Source organism: Dendropsophus ebraccatus, chromosome 10, assembly GCF_027789765.1.
Source record: "Dendropsophus ebraccatus isolate aDenEbr1 chromosome 10, aDenEbr1.pat, whole genome shotgun sequence".
Taxonomy (NCBI): domain Eukaryota; kingdom Metazoa; phylum Chordata; class Amphibia; order Anura; family Hylidae; genus Dendropsophus; species Dendropsophus ebraccatus.
Window position 1 is genome coordinate 98,875,595 of NC_091463.1, and position 9,048 is coordinate 98,884,642.

A 9,048-nucleotide genomic window follows, 5' to 3' on the forward strand; every position below is an offset into this window, starting at 1 on the left:
GCCCCCTGGTTAATTGCTTGAGTCTCCCACTTGAGCACTGAAAGATGCCCCACTCCAGTAATAAAGACTCATTGAGGCTCAAAACACGTAAGCCAGGAGCCCTTTTTTTTCAGAATGGCTGGGGAAGGAGTTGGTGACATAAATGGCGCTTTCTTACATTGATGGATTTGAGACCTGATGTGGCAGGCCCGCTTAGCCGTTCCGTGGCAGAGGTGGGACAGCGCTGCATCCAGGGAGGTAAAAGGATATTTTTTTCACCCACTCCTTCCTGGAACCTTCTGAAAAAAAAGGATATATATATATAATATATTCTCCCAGCTTTTTCTTTTATTTCTCTTGGCCCGGGGTGGGTTTGCTAGCCTCTTAAACTCTTATGGCCCTATTACACCAAGCAAAAATTTTCCCAATGAGATCAGTTTGGCACATTATCGTTCCATGCAATAAAGAAAACAATCGGACAAGCTGAAGATCATCGGCTGATTGTTGTCTTTCAACATGTTAAAGGGGTAGTGCGGCGCTAAACATTTATTAAAAAAATAACACACGTGTGTTATGTATGTGAATGGCCCCCTTTCCTATGTTTCCCCCCCCACCCACGCTAGACCCGGAAGTGTTGGTTCATTATACTTACCGCATTCGTGTCGACCCCCGGCCGCCATCTTGTAACAATGACGTCGTCTTCGGGAGACCGGCCGAACCGCTTCATCAGTCTCTCATGCTGGACCCCCTCTGCCGCGTCATCAGCTGCTCAGCCGTGATTGGCTGAGCATAACTGTGTGTATAAACTTTATTATTTTACAGTTAAGGCAAGGGCTGCATGGACATGGCTAATAATATACGATGATAGATATATACACAGCCCTTGGTATGCAATTATTAATCTGTGTAATATGCTCAGAAAACGAGCACCCATCCAGCAGACGGACACTCACTTAGCCAGAATATTGGCCTGTGTAATACGGCCCTTAAGGGATTTGCAAAAAAAGAGCTAAAGCTGGCCGGGATTGTGGGAATCTGGAAGACTTTATCAACATCACTCTAGCCCATAATATTATCATTGTCTACCATCGAGGGACTGATACCGCCAGCAAACCTACTCTACTGCCCCCATCCTCCTCCTCAATGAATACTACACCAAATAATTATGCCATGTAGTATATTTATTGGCTAGGAGTTTTTACCATATCCAGATATTGGGCACGGGTTTCCTAAAAGGGTGTTGGAGGGCAGGGCCATATTTACCACTAGGCACCCGTGGTCCAGTGCCTAGGGCAGCACCTTTCAGGGGGGCAGCACCAGGGAACAGGGGGAAGAAAACAACTTTTTAGTTTTTATTTTTCCAGCCTCCCACCTCCCGTTCAGATGTAAATCTGGTGTCTTTTTGAAGGGGGGGTGATATTGGTCAGGTCTGGTGTTAAATGTAACGCCTGGTGCTATTTCCCCACAATCCCCAATAGTCATGTGCTGTTATCAGGATTATTGGCCATACGCCAATTGGTTACCGCATGAGGGTCCGGTTTCAGCTGCATGTGGTGACGTACAGTAAATTTGGAAACTGAGACTGATCAGATATCAATATGATGATCAGAGACTAGAAAATCCTGATGCTGATTGGTGAGTAAAGATGGGGCGTCTTCAGGTTTAGTGCCTAGGACAGCAGCAGCTAGTAATACGTCTCTGTTGGAGGGTCCAATGTGGTAGAAGCCCTGGGGAATTAGCCCCCTTTAGCTCCATTCTGGCGCTCTACCATCATGGTGCCCACCCGGTACAGAACAATGAAGCCAATATAAAATCTACTCAAGCTGAAAATCAAAGCTTACAGATTTTGACAATTTCTTATAAAATCTTTTCCTCGCCATAACTTAATGCCTGTATTTTCTTTCTTTTCTTTCCTGCAAACCAAATGAGAACTCTTTTTTTTTTTTTTTTTTTTTTTTTCGTTCTTTTTTAAGGAACGTAAAGAAACATCAGGAAACGTCAGAAAAAATCTTAGAGAAAATGTTGTAGGAAGACAAAAATGTCAGGTTGTCAGAACACGGCGAATGCACACGGCCGGCATTCAGTCAGGGAAGAGAAAAGCCTGTGACAACATTAAGTCATAAGTAATTCATTACAATCCAGGAGAACAAAACTCACAAAGTCCCTCAAACAAAGACAGGAAGAATTGCCTGAAACGCCGCCACGTCTATTGTGCTGAAGATATTATTAAGCCCGGCATTGAATTAGGTCGGAGCGGAGAGAATGATCGGCCATTTCTATGTGAACTTTATTACAATTCTCTTTCTATTTAATCTATTTAATCCATTTATTCTTCCCTGTGGAACTTGTTTGTATGTAAATCGTGCTGCCCAATAAATTCTGTAATAAATGAGCTTTTACATTGTGACCGACTTTTAAAGGGGATCTGAGGGGGTAGTGTGTCTCCTTGGGGAGACTGCCAAGCTGCTGAAGAGAGTCCTATAGGGTTAGCAATGCTTTCTGGTGGGAAAAATATGCAAAGCAACTCTCCTCCAAGGACTGGCTTCTTAGTAACACCTATCGGTGGTAGCTTCCCGGAAAGGTACCCTTCATATTTTAGGAAAATCTATCTGAATTTTCTTTTTTTAATCAGTAAACCAGATAGATTTCCTTAACCATAGAACCCTCTATTGGGCACAGACACCCTTTAGGATTTTTGCTGCGGAAAAATAGGCCCATATCCGGAATTCTGGACAGTTTTGGAGGAGACTCTAGTTTGGGTAAAATCCTTGGCAGCTCCTAAGATTAACATTGGGGCATTGACTTATAATGAAGCTGCCATTAGGTGGCGGTCAGTAGGGATAGGGAAAGCTTTCTTACTTCTAGAGAACGGGATGATTTGCATTGGGTCCTCCTGAAAGGTCGCTGTCTCTCTTACCAGCGCTCCTCACTGGCAGAGAAGTCCTAAATGAAGCCCCCTACTTCCTACAAATACTGTATATATTGAACAACTGTGAGGTCCACCACCTCTACCTCAATCCTTTATGTGCTTTACTATCCCATACCCTCCCTCAACAGTGCTCTTGCTTTTAGGCTAGGGCTACACCGTGATTCTTGGTCATCACTCAAGCAAATAGGGGTCACGTTATGAGTCGACCCACAAATGGCTGGGACCATGGCCCCTAAGTCATAAGAAATCCATCGACAATGGATTTTTGCAACTGGGGGTTCAGGACAGGAGCCACTTCAAGCAGGGGCGGAAACAGAGGGACAGCTTTCTTTTGGCGTTTAGCAGGCTTTTCTGTCAATCGTTTTAATTTTTTTTACTGGGGGGGGTATTTTGCAGAATCGCTTGAAAAAGCAGCTTCATCTATAAAAAAGCAAAAAACGTCCCTTTTGTATACGGTTTTCGCTGTACAATAGCCCCAGTATCCCCTCTAGTGTAGCTGCCATAGTTTAGTTGTTTTAGTGTAGTTTGTTTATGGTTTGGTTTGGACAAACCCGAACATCATGCCAAGTTCGGCAAACATGCCAAACCAAACTTTTGGTAAGCTCTCTCCGCTCTGGTTCGGTAAAACTGCAACGGCGTCGCAAAACTGTATTGTTTTCACAGAATGGAAGAGGATATAAGGAATTATTACTCCTATAATCCCTTTTATCCTTTTATTATGTGAATATCAAGGTGTGTGACGTCACTACAGGAACAGGAAGTGCCTGAGCGTCCATGCTCTTTCTCATTGTGTGTCTAGACTGCAGAGAGAGAGGAGCTCTGTGCTAGTTAGGGAGGGAAAGCACATCGATAGATAGGCAAACAAGTAGATATTTACAGGGAGGTGGAGAGAGGGAGAGAGAGATAGGCAGAGATAGGAAGTAAAAAATTTGTGATATCCAGAAAATAGTCAAACACCGATATATCACAAAATATCGTTATTACATGCTCGAAATAGTATAAAGCACAGGATAGTGGTTGGGGGGGGGGGGGGTTGCCGAGGGTGTGTGACCACTAATCACAATCGTTTATGCCAACAACAACCTTAGTATAAGAGGGAGTGAAGGCAGGACGCCCACAATTTATTCTTTAACGTCAAACCAGATGTTGGTCTCCCTGCCCAGGCTCAACAGGGCCCTCTTGGCCTCTTGGTGGTGGAGTCATGGTGCGCGCCTCCGTCAGATGAGCTTCTTTATTCTCTTCATCCGATGAGGCCTCTGCTGTTTGTTGAGCTTCTTCATCTCTGCTGACAAATGGACAGTGGACAAAATCTGTTATTACAAACATGTTAGCAACATTGTAACAATTCTCAAGAACCAATATGCATCCAATGCAGGATTTTACTTAGGCTTTTTGTGTCCTTTTTTATCCAGTATGTCCAATGTGTTAGCCAGGGGCGTAACTACCACTATAGCAGCCATAGCGGCTGCTATGGGGCCCGCTGCATCAGGGGGCCCCATGGCCTGCTCCTGCAATACACTGGGCCCCCTGAGCCGTCATCATTTGCAGCACCGGGTGGCCCTGCTGGTCTCCTGGGTTTTGCAAATGTCCCTTTAACTGCAAGCAGTCCTGACCAGAGCAGCTATGTAGTTATGCCTTCACTTGACCGTTTATAGTGGTCAGTCGGTCAGCAAAAGTTTGCTATGGGGCCCAGCCATTTCTAGTTACACCCCTGGTGTTAGCCTTACCTTTACGCATAATCTAGACTATTGATCAACATTCTCACACTGCTCCCCAAAAATGATGCTCAGAGAAAATAATATGTCTGCAAAGAAATAGTAATTTATTCTCACATCTTGCGCTAATTAGCCCTTGGCTCCCTAGAAATCTCACTTGAGAAATGAGTGGGACATTGTTAGGTCATATGTAATCATTGGGGCACATTTGTCGCCATTTATCCTGTCCGTGCTTTGTAGCTAAATCGAACTCCAGTTAGGTCTTACATCATCGACTTATTAAACAATTTTTAGTATCCAGTTAGGGCACGCTGCATTTATAAAGAATATTGAGTGTCCAGCAGGGGGAGCATTATTGTTAGTAACTTTATTATTATCCAGTTCCAGAAATATATAGGTCCCCCTGCAGGAAGCTCAATGTATATAATCTCTGTCTATGTAACACATGTCTATATGTCTGCACACATAACAGACTGAACTAATACTGACATCATCTCATCCTAGCATGGACAGATGCAATTAAGACACACACTTACTGGCGCCATCTGCTGGTATTCAAAATGAAACGCAGCATTGGGGCAAAACGCAAAGAGCCGAGTTCTTCTTGTGAGGCCCCACGCCTCATCAGCTGCCGTCGCTCCCTGATGAATCTGTCCCTCACACTGGACCACCTGGTCTCCACATGTTTGGCTGAAAGCAAAAAACGTACAGACATTAGTAATATACGAGCGTCAGGTGACCATAACAGTAGAGTTTCTTGTTTGACATAGTGGGTAAATAACTTACCAATGATCAACTTCTGTAATCTACTATGCTTGTCCCAACCTGGGTACACAATCCGGGCAACCTCCCTCCATGCGGCACTCCGCCTTAGCCGGCTTGTGTACCCCGGCGCAGGGCCGTCCCATAGCAGTGGCCGAGCAAGGACCTTAATAAAAAGATAAATAATATAAACCTCTTGCAAACAATGCTCGCTTGGTAAGGTAGTAGCTAGTCGAGGCTTTTTCCTTGTTAGAGGCAATGTTGCTGACTAAATATGACGTCACTTATGTGGGTGGGTTATGGAGCTTCCTATGCTGCTAACTCCCTCCCTCCTCCCTCTCCCTCCATGATGTCTGCTGCCGGCCCATATCATATACACAGTACACAACTACTCCCATCATGTGGTCATAGTGTATTTAAAACATAACGTAATAGTGAATTCGACACCACAATCCGGATGGGGGAGTGAGTTAGCTGCACGGGCAGCTCGCTAACACAAACCATAAGTCACACCATCGTTTCTCAGCAACATGTGATCAAACAAAGAAAATTCCTGGAAGAGATATTACACAAACATAGCGAATCAAACATAATTAGCGGCACATTGGCTACAATTGGAAATACATTGCATTATGTTTCACACAGACACATAGCCTAAGGGTACAAACACACACACCCTATATGCAGCGTATTTACTGCTGCGATACGCAGCAAATACGCAACAAATACGCAACAAATACGTAGCAGATTAGATCTAAATAACTGAACACAGCATCAAATCTGCTGCACATCTGCTGCGTATACGGTGTGTGTGTTTGTACCCTAAGGCCCCATTCACACGTCCGTGTCAGTTTTTACTGTCAGGAAATCCTGATCAGGAGACCTCAAATGTCATCAGGATAGTATCAGGATTTCCTGACAGTAATCCGTTTTTACCATCAGGAAACCATCAGGAAAAACCTTCAGGATTTCCTGATGAGATGGTCTAGTATGCCAACATAAATCACAGGTACCCACACAGCCCCTAGTGTACCTGGATGGCCACAGTCTGCAGAACTACAACTCCCATCATGGCCTGCCAGCAGAGCCATGATGGGAGTTGTACTTCTGCAACCTGGATGGCCACAGTCTGCAGAACTACAACTCCAATCATGGCCTGCCAGCAGAGCCATGATGGGAGTTGTACTTCTGCAACCTGGATGGCCACAGGCTGCAGAACTACAACTCCAATCATGGCCTGCCAGCAGAGCCATGATGGGAGTTGTACTTCTGCAACCTGGATGGCCACAGGCTGCAGAACTACAACTCCCATCATGGCCTGCCAGCAGAGCCATGATGGGAGTTGTACTTCTGCAACCTGGATGGCCACAGGCTGCAGAACTACAACTCCCATCATGGCCTGTCAGCAGAGCCATGATGGGAGTTGTACTTCTGCAACCTGGATGGCCACAGGCTGCAGAACTACAACTCCCATCATGGCCTGTTAGCAGAGCCATGATGGGAGTTGTACTTCTGCAACCTGGATGGCCACAGGCTGCAGAACTACAACTCCCATCATGGCCTGTCAGCAGAGCCATGATGGGAGTTGTACTTCTGCAACCTGGATGGCCACAGGCTGCAGAACTACAACTCCCATCATGGCCTGCCAGCAGAGCCATGATGGGAGTTGTACTTCTGCAACCTGGATGGCCACAGTCTGCAGAACTACAACTCCAATCATGGCCTGCCAGCAGAGCCATGATGGGAGTTGTACTTCTGCAACCTGGATGGCCACAGGCTGCAGAACTACAACTCCAATCATGGCCTGCCAGCAGAGCCATGATGGGAGTTGTACTTCTGCAACCTGGATGGCCACAGGCTGCAGAACTACAACTCCCATCATGGCCTGCCAGCAGAGCCATGATGGGAGTTGTACTTCTGCAACCTGGATGGCCACAGGCTGCAGAACTACAACTCCCATCATGGCCTGTCAGCAGAGCCATGATGGGAGTTGTACTTCTGCAACCTGGATGGCCACAGGCTGCAGAACTACAACTCCCATCATGGCCTGTCAGCAGAGCCATGATGGGAGTTGTACTTCTGCAACCTGGATGGCCACAGGCTGCAGAACTACAACTCCCATCATGGCCTGGCAACTCCATCAAAGCATGGTGGGAGTAGTAATTCTCAAAAGGGTAATCTCACCTGTCCTGGATCCTGCTCTGTCCGGGCAGCGAGGTTGAGGTCCGGGCAGAGTGCAGTGCAGAGATCCAGGCGGCGGCAGCGGTCGGAGGTCCGGAGCATGCGGCGGGCCGGTGGTGAGTTTCCGGGAGGGGGGGGTGGAGCGGAGCGGGCGGGCGAGCGGAGCGGGCGGGCGAGTGGAGCGGGCGGGCGAGCGGAGCGAGCAAGCGGGCGGGCGAGCGGAGCAGGGCGGGCGAGCGGAGCGGGCGAGCGGAGCAGGGCGGGCGAGCGGAGCGGGCGGGCGAGCGGAGCGGGCGAGCGGGCGGGCGAGCGGAGCAGAGCGGGCGGGCGGTCGGCCCTGTGGTGAGGTCCTGGCTCTCTACCATTCCGGAATCACGGGCACTTTCCTGATATACATCAGGAAAATGCCCGTGATTCCGGCGCTCCCATAGACTTCTATGGGGGCGTCCGTGCCGGATTTCCGGACGAAAATAGGACAGGATCTAAAAAATCCGGTCCTATTTTCCGGAACGGACACCCTTCCGGAAAAATCCGGAAGGGTGTCCGTGTCCAATGTTAGCCTATGAGTCCGGAAATCCGTCCGGATTTCCTGATAGGAAATCCGGACAGATTTTCCGGACGTGTGAAGGGGGCCTAACACATATAAATGTATAGTGCGATTTAGAGCTAACCCTTATGGGCAAGCCATAGGAATTACACACATTCGTAGGGACGTGAACTACTATCAGCAATGTATGGTGACCAATGTAGTCACACAGGGCAATAGGTGGGGGCAAAAATCCATAATAAACATTTAGCTTCGTCATAAATAAAGATCATTCATGACTAATGCCCCTATTCCACGGGCCGCTTTAGAGGAGCAAACGAGCGCTATTAGCGCTCGTTTGCTCCTCGTTCGCCGCTCGCTGCCGCCGCTATTCAACGCGGCTGCAGCGAGCGGGTGAGTGCGGGAGGGGCGGCGGGGAGCTGCGGGGGGGCTGCCCGGGGTACGGCTGATCGTCCGGGCAGCCCATAGGATATAGCAGCGTCTGCTGCCGATGCTCCTATTCAGCGGAGCGACGGCAGCAGATCGCTGCTATATCAGTCGCTTGTTTTTCAACATGTTGAAAAACAAGCGACTGCAACGATCAGCCGACATGAACGATGTCGGCTGATCGTTGCACTCTATTCCACGGAACGATTATCGTCCGTAGCGGTCGATATCGTCCGAAAATGAACGATAATCGTTCCGTGGAATAGGGCCATAACTTGTAATTGAGAAATTAGGAAGGAAAGAGCCTTTATGAACACATATATAAAATGAAGCAATGTAAAGTACCGGGACAGAAGGTAAGCATTATTGAGAACAGATATCTGATATATTCGAAGACCAGACCTGTACATTTAATTTTGACACTAACGCTAAAAAATACATCAAGTGACTGTCACATACATCGCTTCTCAGACTCACAATGATAAGCCAAAAAGCGGTAAGCTGTTAGA